Raw genomic sequence first — 13,329 nt, forward strand, 5'->3', positions numbered from 1 at the left:
ACACTTCCTAAAGGTTCCTTTGATTTTATCATCATCCCCTTTGGCTAAAACAACAAAAAGTATGTAATACAACATTATAACAACTCCATGAACACAAGTTGTTCATGGTTTCAACAAAATATTTTCATAAGTTCAAGAACATCATCATTTTCGGTTTTGAGGAGAAAATGAGTTAGAAAACGTTTTAGAAAATTTTAACGGTTGAATATGTTCTTGACATGTTCATGAACAACATACTTAAATCTCATCAACATCCATTGGTTGAATGTTGAGAGATCAAAGTTTGAAGATGGAAGAAGAAAAGAGAAATGAGAGAAAAATGAAGATAGGTTTTTACCTCTTCTTTGAAAATTCAAGAGTGATAGAGTGAAGTTGGGAGTATGAGGGTTTAAGGGGAGAGGGAAGTCTTCCCTCCTATGCAATCAGGAAAATCTCCTAGGGTGGCTAATGGTGAGATTGAGTGATGTGAGATTTACTTTATGGAAGTCAACTTTCGCATCCCAATGCGAAATGATCCCCCACGGATACGTGCGTTAATCATGCTCGAGTATCATTGGCTAATACTCGATCGGATATTATAAATCGCCCGATCGTAATATCCGATTAGAATTTCGGATTTCGGCATTCCAAGTGAAAAATATTTAGAAAGTAGGTATGGGTGTATTCATGGTCTATATTGACTCGAAATGAAATTACGAAGCCAATGGTGCGATCAGAATTCGATTCCGAGTTACGGAACTCAAAAACCATTTTTTGAGCCGTACCGCGTGGATTTCGGCCCCGACATGGTTCAGAACCGACTGTCTCCGAAAATTACCAAAATTTACCACAAAATAGGAAATAAAATTTCAAGACTAAAACTCAACTAGGGTTTCATCTAATTCTTTACCGAAATTGCCCAGAAATTCATTTTTGAATATATAATTAGTAAAAATATTAATAAAATCTTATAATTCAAACTCGTAAAATTCACGGTGTTACACTACTCTTATGGAGGAATACTTCACCACTGGTGAGAATATCTCATCAAAATCAACTCATTTCTTCTGATTGCATCCTTTCACAACAATTTGAGCTTTGTACCTTGGTCTCGAGCTTCATTCTTCAATTTTAAGCCTATAAACTCATTTGTTTTTCAAAGCTTTTCTTCCTTTGGGCAACTCCACCAAATCATAAGTGTGGTTCTCATGTAACATTTTCATCTCATCTTCCATGGCTTTAATCCACTCTTCTTTATCAGATGTCTCCATAGCTTCTGAGAAGTCTTGGGGTTCACCATTATCTATCAGTGTGATATAATCTTCTTCGGGATACTTTGAAGAATATATTATGCCTCTTCCGGAGCGCCTCAGTTCAACTTGCAAATGATGCTCTACGGGCTCGGGTTCTTGATACATTTGTGTGTCTACCACCACTTCATCATGATCTGACTCTTCATTAATTTGGTCAAGTTCCATGTGAGCAGGATGTGCCTGTTGGTCTATCTATTCTGGATCTATGTGATGATCAGGATTTGTCTGTTAAGGAATCTCTACCTCTGAATCAATGCGAACTTTGGACTTGCACTGAATTTTCTTCTGAACATCTTTGATCGTCTGATCCTCAAAGAACACAACATCTCTGCTTCTCACAATTTTCTTGTTTATTGGATCTCATAGTCTGTACTCAAATTCATCTTTTGGATACCCACGGTAAATACACTCCTTGGTCTTAGCATCCAGCTTCTTTCTCCCATCTTTTGGAATTTGAACAAAGGCTTTGCATCTAAATACTCTCAGGTGGTTGAATGATATCTTCTTCTTATACCATACTTCCTCTGGAATTTCTCCATTCAGGGGTCTTGAAGGTGTCCGATTTATGAGGTCTACTGCAGTCTTCATTGCTTCACCCAGAAAGACTTAGGGAGATTGGCATCTTGCAACATGCATATGATCTTCTCCTTAATTGTGCGGTTCATCCTCTCAGCTACTCCATTCAAATGAAGAGTCTTTGGTGGTGTCTTCTCCAATATGATACCATAAGCCTTGCAATAGGCTTCAAATGGACCATGATACTCTCCACCATTGTCTACTTTCACACACTTCAACTTCTTCCCAGTCTCACGTTCTACTAGTGCATGAAACTCTTTAAATGCTGATAGTACTTGATATTTGCTTTTCAACAAGTACATTCATACTCTTCTCGAGTGATCATCTACGAATGTGACAAAGTAGTAGGCTTTTCCAAGAGATCTTTCAGATGGTGCACAAACATCTGAATGCACCAATTCAAGTACTTCATCTCTTCATGAGAGATTGTATGCTCTCTAAAAATTGACTCTATGTTGTTTACCAAAAGACAATTAGTACAAGAATCTAACATTTGACATTTTATACCTGGAAGATGGTCTTTGGAGAGCATCTGAAGTACCTTCTCACTCATGTGCCCCAATTTCCTATGCCAAAGATCTTTGGAGTCGATAGCAACATTTGCTTCTCTAGAACAAATTCCTCCTTGCATAATGTACAAAGATCCTTCCTTTGAGCCTCTAGCAATAACGATGTTGCCTTTTGCTAGTTTCCACTTTCCAGTACCAAAGTGGCTTACAAAACCAACATCATCCAACTTACTGTTGAGATAAGGTTGAGACGCATATATGGGACATGTCTCACCTCTTTTAGTACAAGCTTTCCTCCTATCTCTGTTTGCAACAGAATATCACCAATTCCTGCAATCTTGCTTGTAACATGGTTTCTCATTTTCACAGAATCATAATCATCTTTCTTGTAGTTTGAGAAGAAACCTTCATGTGAACTTACATGAAAAGAAGCATCAGTATCAACGATCCAAGCACAATCACCATATGCAACATTTAGGTAATTGTCTTCTCCAATGAGGTGAACATCATCATCTACAGCGACGGTTGTAGTAGACTTATGACCATTTTTCCTTGGATCAACTAAATCTTCAAGAACATTTCCAGATTTTTGGTCTCTCTTCAAGGACCTGCATTCAGATCTTTTATGTCATTCTTTACTACAATAATAGCATGTTATTGATCTCATGCAATATTGAGAGCGACCTCTGAATTTTTTTTGCTTCTTCCACGAGATCCATTCCTCCCATGAGTTTCTTTACTACAATAATAGCATGTACTCCGTTCTTTTCTTCTGGATTCTTCATTCAATAGATTGTCTGAAACAATGTCCATTAAGACCTTCCCATCAGGGACTGAGTTGCTGAGTGTGACCACCAATGTATCCCAGCTTTCAGGCAACGAACTCAGTAGCAGAAGTGCTTGCAGCTCATCATCTATCTTTGTCAATTGATTGATAAGACCCTTGAATGAATTCAAGTGCTCTATCATGCTCTGACCATCTCTGTAGTCGAGTTTCACCAGCCTTCTGACAAGATATGCTTTATTTATTGGAGTTTTCTTTTGAATCATAGATTCAACTTTTGACCATAACTCACAAGCATTTGTGTATGTGGACACATGCTCAAATAAACTTCTATCAATATACTTCTGAATCATTACAACAACTTTTCGATTCGAAAGCTCCCAATCTCTGTCACCCTTATCTTTTGGCTTGTCTTTGCAAGAAATAGGCTCATGCATATCCTTGCAATATAAATGATCCTCCATCATGGGCTTCCAATAGAAATAGTTGTCAGTTGTCAACTTGAACATATCTCCATCAAATGAGATATTAGCGGCTCCTTCCATCTTGGACTACACAAACTAAGCTCCCCAAAATGAACCTGGGAGCTCTGATACCACTATTGGGAAATTCTGAACCAATTTCCCTCCTCTGTGTGATGCAAAATGGGCACTTGCGAAAGTAGCAAGTGTATAAATAAAATAGAGAAGAGTAGAAGACTAACACCAAGAAATCTCCTCAATGTGAGAAGGAAACAACCATGGGACCTAGTCCAGAAAATATCTCCACTATAGAAAGTAGGATTATAATATTTGACTCTCTCTTACAAAGAGGATAACACTCAATCTCACCCAAACAGGATGGAAATACAAACTCTCTCTAGTATCTCACTATGAATACAAATCTCACACTATGTGGATATAAACTCTCTCACTTTCTCTCTATGTTGTTCTTACTCACTTGCTTGTTGTATCTCTTCCTCACAAGTCCATTATATATAGTGAATGGGAGAAATGCTCCATCATAAAGACATAGTGGGTGATTAATTATTGTCATACTTTTCAAGACATTTTGAAAAGTACTACTTAACTTTCTAAGTCAATGAATAATTCCAATACTTTGGAATAGTCATCATTGAGTGTATTCAATGGTTCATCTACCAAGATTCATTAGAATTGCTTCCATATTAATTAGGAATGATTCCCAATAGTCATGGCTTATCAATTTAAAAAAAGTTATTTGTTATTTAATAAAGTTATTTTTTGTTGTTGTTGATAAGTTCTTATATGTGATTTTTAAAGAATGGAATGCAATTTTTTTTAGTGAAAAATAAACTATTTTAAACATACTCTTAATCTATCTTATAATGCACAGCACAAAAACACATATTCATAAGTCAATGTTGTTTGATTATGTATGGTAATAGTTGTGTGCACATTACATACGTTATAGTCATTTACATGTAAATTTCATGAGCATATTTGAACAATATTTTAAATTATTTTCACTAGTTACATGAATCAAATTTAGTCATAGTGAATGGCAGCCATGATGTATATATCCTCCAGCGAGGGTCATGCTTTAAACATTAATGCTATCCATATCAATTAATTTATGTAATTTAGAATAGTAAGGGCTCATACATTCTTTGCTGTAATTTATAACAGTATTGACTCATGCTTTGTTTGCAATAGGAGCACTCAAATAACTCTTGTGCCAAAATAATATATTACTACATGTATTACTGCTTATGAGAAAATAATTAATTATTAAAATTTTAATTTAAATATTTTTTAATCAATTACAAACAATGACATGTGAAGTGACACACTTTATGTTTCTCAAGTAACCATAGAGCTGCTAATGATGTGAACATTAATTACTTTTATTATTCAAGACATTCTGCATTTACTCGTTAGACATTTAAGCATTTATTAGTAATAGGCATTTTGCTTGTTTTAAATATTCAAAATATATTTAGCTTTGATTAGTATGTATTTAATACTAGAGTGCAATCATGTTATAACATGTTCAAATCATCCAGAACTAGAATATAAAGAGAAAATATATTTTGTAAAATTTAAAATTATTTAATTATAAGATAATTTAAAATTATAATCATTAATTGTTTTTTTGTAAACTTGTCACAATCTCCGACCATTATTGGAGATCGAAGTTTTCTTTTTTGATTTTGTCATGACATTCCTTAACCATTTCTATGAAACTAATCTCTTGATAACTTGATTACTGTCACCGCTAACATGCTTATGTTTTAGGGTTACGTTGTCTTTCAATGAAAAAATATTTAGAATAATAACTTATTATATATATATATATATATATATATATATATATATATATATATATATATATATATATATATATATATATATATATATATATATATATATATATATATATATATATATATATATATATATATATATATATATATATATATATTCCATATATACTTTTGAAAAATATAGTACAAAAGTCTTGTGGATGGAATTTTTTTTTACTAAAAAGGCATCCTTTACTTTTTTGTTTAGAAATTAACCACTTTTCAAATTGCTCATTCCAATAAGTGTCGCTCATGTAAATTGAATCATCAATTAATTTTAGGGATATAGTGAAGTCTTACACCCTTGTAGGAATTGGAGATGATGAACCCATTAACTTGACCTGATCCACGTAATTAAACCCAAAGCTTCAAGACTTGCCAAGCATGCCTCATACGATTTTGATGACGCGTATAAAACTAATTTTTTAGTTTTTTACAAAAGTTTTCAATGTTTTATCTCCGCCATTTTTGTAATAAAGTCAATTACGGCAGATGCAAGAAGAATAAAATAAATCTTCAATACAAAACTTTATTTTTCTTATTCAACTCACTCTCATAAATTATTTTTTATGAGACCTAAAAAAAGTTTCCTCTATACTACTTAATAAAGGAAAAATCTAAAATAACTTTCATAAAGTTATTTTAAGTTTTCTTATTTCATATTTTATAACTTCTACTTTCACCTTTATATATACTTATACTAATAAACATTAAATAACTACTTATGCAGTATTTTATATAAATTTTTATACTAATACTAATAAAAATTAGAAAAACATAAAATAACTATATTATAGTTAAAATATTTATAAAAAAATAAATTTTACATACATATATATTTATGCAGCGAGACTTTCTGAAAAAATAAAATAAAATTATATAATACCCAGAATATTAGTTGTAATAGGTATTACCTATATATATTATAGACTATAATATAGTCTACAATGGCCATACCATTGAAAATATATATAGTCCTATTAGATAAAATATACTTAAATTAATATTTTGTCTATAATATATCATAGCGTTATTAGGTTAATTTCATTATACATACATCTAGGAAATGTAGAATAGGAAATTTATTTAATTATTAAAGTAAATATAAAATTATTGATTTCATAACGTATATATATTTTAAGGTATATGATGTGGTGATAATAAATATATCAACTATTATTCTTATTACTTTTGAATGAACTTTTATTATTATTTGATCATCTATTAAGGTATATGATGTTGTGATAAACTCCATCAATAGGATGCAGAAATATGATTATATTTTATCCTATTGATGTTCATATAATGCCAACTAAATTACTTGACATCAATTTAGTATATGACCTTCATGTACTTTCTAATTAGTTTAATAAGTATAGCAATAGCAGTTTTGGAAGTTTTAAGGAGTAAAAAAACTTAGTAGTTTTATTCATGTTTTATTTCACATTTTATCCATGTTCTCATCACACTCAAATCTGAAACTGCAAAACCGTGCAACTGCTTCTCTATTATCCAATTTTACACTCCTTTCTAATTTCATTTTTATCCTAGTTAGGTTCTTCTTCTCACCACTTTCTTCTTTCGTGAATGAGTGTAGTTTCAAGGTTACGGTGTCAAACATGCAGGTCTATTTTACTCCTTTCTTCTCACTTCTTTCTTCGACAAATATGCAAATCTATTTTAGGTATGATGACTTCATTCATGGTTTAATATTTATAAAATGATTCAGAAATAAAAGTTGTTTTCTTGATTGCTTCTTCTTTTTAGGTTTCATTCAAGCAAAATATGATGGATGATGATAGGTCTTTCCGATGGCACCATGTTGGACAAGGTGATACCATTGAAATCTTCAATTGTAACATTAGTAGTGAATCTTGAAACTTAAACCTATTGCTTATTTTTTAACCTCTATTTTTTCTATTTCTTTTGAATAATAAATAGTTTTAGATGCAAAGAATTCAGATTCATTAGAGGAATGAAACTCAGATAAATGGTTTGAAGCAAATTTACATAAATGTATTTCATTGATACATAAAAAGGTTAACAATCATCTCTTTGTTTTCCAATTTTTAACAATCATCTCTTTTGCATTCATGTAACATGGAGAGGAAGAGGTGGATGAAGAAATCTGTGAGGAAAATATGGTTGACGAAATGTTTCATTCCACTACATTTGGAGAGAACAGGAGACAATCAAACAAACACGAGTTCCCTTATAAATTCTAAGGTCATGTTTATTAAATAATTTAATTTCAACTTTGCATGAAATTCTTTCATCGCCATTTAGGCAATTCATATCACTATCAACTCAACTTAATGTTACACTCATTAATAAGATGACATAATGCAATGCGTACATCTATTCTATTAGTATGACAAGCACACTAATTCGATTTATGAGGTTCACTTTAGAGTCTTAATGAGTAAAGCTTACATTGTTTGTTATTGTGTCTGCTAATAAGTTTCATCTACAAAAAATTGATATTTTTTAATGAATTTTTTCATTTTTTTTTCAGGCTCAGTTGTTATTTTTGTTTGGTTAATGCATAAATTCAAATTATTATATCATGCAAATGTGAAATTGATAATATGATAAGGTTTCTCATGTGGCTAAGGAATTGTATTTCAATAAGGTTGGATAGGCTATCAGAAAGCTCTAGGTATAGTAGTTCTAGTGAAAGTCATAGTCATCAAGTTGTTGAATAGTTTTGAAATTCAAGTGGAATCAAGGAATTAATGGAAATAACTGAAATAAAACTCAATGGAGATGAACAATTAATTAATGTTCTGTTAAATATTTTTGGATGAGAGATGAATCTTTTTTGGTAATTTTATCTAATAGTATTTGAAGATGTTTATGACATTTCATGTAATATTTGTTTTGTTGTTTTTTTATTTTTTGTGATTCAGAGTGGTGTGAACAAGCTTGCGGATCTGGCTGGTGTTACACTTGGACCAAAAATGGAGAAATGTTGTGTTAGAAAGCAAAATGGGGAAATGTCGTAAAAGAGGTGTGTAATGTATAGTGTGATGATATATTTGTCTCATTTAAATTTATAATTTAAAGTTGATTTTGAATTATGTAATGTTTTTTTTATTGTATATTAAGAATATTAGGATTATGGTGATTGTTTATGAATATTATGTAATGCTTTTAGTTTTATCGTGTATTAGGAATATTTTGTAATGATTTTGGTTTTATTGTGTATTAGGAATATTATGTTTTGTTTGATTTTTTTAAGCGAATTTTATGGGTACTATTATTAATACTTTGTTGCTTTTAAGGATGAGTTAGAGGACTCGGCTAAGAACATTGAAGCTAAGTTGGTGAAACAAGTAATGTTTTGGTTTTACTATGTATTAGGAATATTAGGATTAGGATGATTGTTTATGAATATTATCTAATACTTTTAGTTTTACTATCTATGTATTAGGAATATTATGTTTTGTGTGATTTTTTGAGTGAATCTTATAAGTATTTTTATTAATATTTTGTTGCTTTTAAATGTTGAGTTACATGACCCATTTGAGAACATTGGACCTAAGTTGGTGATACATGCAGTTGCTTCTTCATAAAAGTTACTATTTCAGCTCCAATAAGTTTTCCACTCAGAAAGTTGTTCCTTCATAAAATGAGGTATCAAGAATGGTGTCATCATTATATTGAGAATACATTATTCTTTTCTCTATCTTATCCTACTACTTTTTTGTCATTCAATTACAAATCATTTATACATTTTATATTTACTTTACCAAATTTCATTATATTAGGCAAATTACTTTTTATATCTTCCCCAAAAAAATTATAGCAATTTTAGTGTCCATTTTAATGGGACATTGTTGCTACAATATTCACAATTTATGTCTAAAACAAAGAATTATTTCTCAATTTCATTGATTCATAACTTATAGAAATTTTTTACTTAGTTTATTATATCTATTAATTTGTGCAATTATTAATACACAATTAAGAATGCAATTGAAACTCATTTCATGATGACCTTTCATATTATGTTCTAAACATGATAAATTTATTTTAATTATTTCACACCTCCAAAAATATTTGTGATTGACTCAATTATTTGAATTTTCAATTTGAAAAAACTAACAATTACATCAATCAAATAAGTTCAACTACAAATTATAACATTTAGTATAAAATACTATATTTGTCATTTAAAATATGTAGACTACATATTACAAACAGTAGAAAAGCAGATTAACAGACACATGAGTGTCTATCAACACACTAGTTAGTAATAATTGAGCAAAATTTCATAGATACATGTTTCACTATGAATACATAGTATAGTAAAAATGAGAAAAAATATATATGTATATTAATGTATAAGTTTTATATATTGATATTACATATACTATTATTCATATTTAATTATTATTAACTCTTAAAAAATTAATTAAATTGAATAATAAATAATACAATAATTATATATAAATTTTTATACTAAAAGTATATAGATATTAATTACACGTACTTATTATGTCCAAGTGGTCATGCAGAAAATGAAATGCAAAACCGTAAGTGGCAAATGATAATATTATTATTTGAGCAAAAAGATGAGTACCCATTGGAAAGTTAAATCCATTACTTCAGAATATTAAATACATTATTTGTTAATATAAAGTTTTAATTTTTAATAACTTAATCACTTCCCTAACACAACCCTTTTTATCCATCGGGAGTTGGAAAAAATATTGAGGGAAAATGTATGAGTTTTATATATTATAATTCCACTATTTATATTTAATTGACTATTAAAAAATAATTCAAATGAATGATGAAGAATATTATGATGATGTATAAATATTTATACTAATTATGCATACATATTTTACATTCTAAATATAAATATTTTATAAGGTGAAATTATATGATACTAATTAGAATAAGCTATTTAAATCGTTAGTTGGAATTAACTTTAACTTATCGTTGTTTGAGCAAAAAGGTCCTTTCATTTCACACTTCAAGAAAACTGCGGACTCAGTGACTCACAAGCAGATATTGGGATACACCAGTACATAATTTTTATTATTAGATATAGTTGGTCAGAAAAATAAATAATTATTACTTTTTTAACTTAAATTTTTTTTTTCAATTAATCTTAGACTTACGATAGATACAATAACACAATTTGTGAGACAGTAAATGTTGTCTACGGATATTTTGAAGCAAAAGTTCCCTCACCGATCCCTTGCCAACTAGCGATAGATTAACGAATAAAATCATTTTTGTAGTTGAAACATCGTAACATCAATATATTATTTAGTGTTACATACATTTTAACGTGTGAAAATTCACACCCTGATTTTTAAAAATAAATATGTATATTATCTACAATTTTATAGGTTTAAAATTTCTTTTTTGCAATGACATGACTTATTTGGTGAAAAATCATGTTGAATAATTTCATTCTATTATGGATATGTAATTTACAGAATTTTATAAACGTTTTTCCGAAATAAATACGTAGTTACTTATTTGTATATTTTGTTTGAGTTTAATCAAATTATTGTCTAGTTTTGATATGGAAAACTGCCAGATTTTGCAAAGTTTTACTCATGTAAATACATTTATTCAATTAATTTAGTGATGTTTGATAACCAACTTAATACTTACATCATTAAAATATGTATTAGTATTGAATTTTCTTCTTCAAAATGAATCAATAATCTTTTAAATAAGTTGTTTGAAAGCTAAAGACATTTTGTTTATTCATTAGCTTATATTCTTTTAAAGTTAACAATGATTTTATCTCTTGCCATAACAACTCTAGAAATAATTTTTTTAATTATGAAAATTGTGAAAATAAGTTGTGTAATCAAATGAGAGATACATATATGAAAGATTGTCTAATCACTTATACCAATGATAAGTGTTCAATACATTAAAAACGAGTTAATAATTCAACAATTTTAAAATATAAAATCACTTAAAGATCTATTATAAAATATAAAACTTATTTAATTACATATATTTAAAATTTTGTGATTTTGAAAATAACATTTCATCATTTTATATATAATGATATTTATTATTTCACATTTTAACATATATTGCACATATTGCCTTCTGTTTTAGATTTGTCACTTTAAACTATTAGTGTAAATACTTATACACACCTCATTTAAGTATGAACTTGATATGTATATGTTGACAGTGTAAGTGTTTTTACACCGTTAGTAAATTATCCATCATTCATATATTAATTATTATTGACTCTCAAACAAAAATAATAAAAATCAACATCCACACCCCATTTAAGTATGGATTTAATATGGATATGTTGATAGTGCAAATATTTTTATACTGTCAGTAAATTATCCATCATTTATATATTAATTATTATTGATCTCAAATAAAATTAATACAGATCAATAGATGATGTGTAGATAGTATAAAAAGTTTATACTTTAAATATATGACAGGAGTTTTCATTTGGACATCTGATCCTACGGATTAGATATTAATATTTCACCTACTAATGGAGAAACTCTCCAAACGTATATCTACTAGATTTTACCATATACATACTTAGTTGATATTGGTTGATTGTGACATAAATATATCATCATACGAAGCTACTCTCTATTTGACTCTAAATGAAAACTGGCAAACATATATTTGATTAGCTAAAGTGGGTTAGATCTCAATACATTTAGTCCATCAAGAATAAATACACCATATATTGCTTATTTTCCAACTGGAACTCACTTTATTAAGGGGTTTAAATTTAAGACTAACAGCCTTTTTTTAAATAATTATTAAAACAAATATATATTCAGAAACATAAATTTCTTAATAATAAAACATTATGCGGACGACATTTAAAAAAGTAATGTTTTTATTAGTCATATTAATGAGTTTAGTTTCAATTTAATAATTTACTTATTAAAGGATACGATAATATAATGTAATTTTTTATAATCACTATATCAAAATAATGAGCAATTATAATATTTTCCTTTGAAGTTTGATCAAACTACAACTTGTACCCATTTTGTTTAGAAAATGGCAGCAACCTTCATTGAGGTTTATGTTGTAAGAAGTGTAAGTACATAATATTAAAAAGGAAAGAAAAAAAATGTAAGTAGAATGACAACATGAATATCAAAAGTTGCAAGTATAATAACAACATAAACGAACCTTATAGCTATGTTTGCATATTTAATGATGGATGGATTAGAAATGAACAGAATTATCAATTATCATAACATTGTTTGGGTATTTTTCTTTGTGTGCACTGTTTTTGCATTTTATGATGGGATTAAATGAGGGGAATAATAATTTGATTTCATAAGCTTGGTTTTAAGAGTTGAGGACATGTATTGCAGGGTGCAAATTATATAGTTTGGTTTCTAGTCATGCTATTTATCCTAATTTCCTTTGATATCCTCACACCTCTCCTAGGCGTATTAAGTGGTCATTTAGAATCTTATTGCAAGTTCAATTTTAAAGAGAAAATAAGTGAAATGTAAGGCTTCAAAAGTTATCTTATGAGTGTATTTTAAAACTCATAAACCTTCATTCTCTCTTCCAAAATTCAACTCACAAATGCATTATTAGGAGCCTAACAAATGTTCTACCCCATGCAACCGTTTAAGCTTTAAAAAGGATAGCTATTAAGAGAAAGTAAAAATAAGTATGGAATCATTCCAATAGATTTCATTCTATTTCTCTGTATTTTAAAGGATCCGAACAATAAGAACATAAATGAAATCTGAATATAGTTTATGGGATAAATGCAACGACAACATAAATGCCAAAGGAGGATAGTTAATATATATATGGTCTAATAGTTAGAGGATGTAGACTTTTTTGTATTGT

Source organism: Lupinus angustifolius, unplaced genomic scaffold (assembly GCF_001865875.1).
Source record: "Lupinus angustifolius cultivar Tanjil unplaced genomic scaffold, LupAngTanjil_v1.0 Scaffold_75_17, whole genome shotgun sequence".
Taxonomy (NCBI): domain Eukaryota; kingdom Viridiplantae; phylum Streptophyta; class Magnoliopsida; order Fabales; family Fabaceae; genus Lupinus; species Lupinus angustifolius.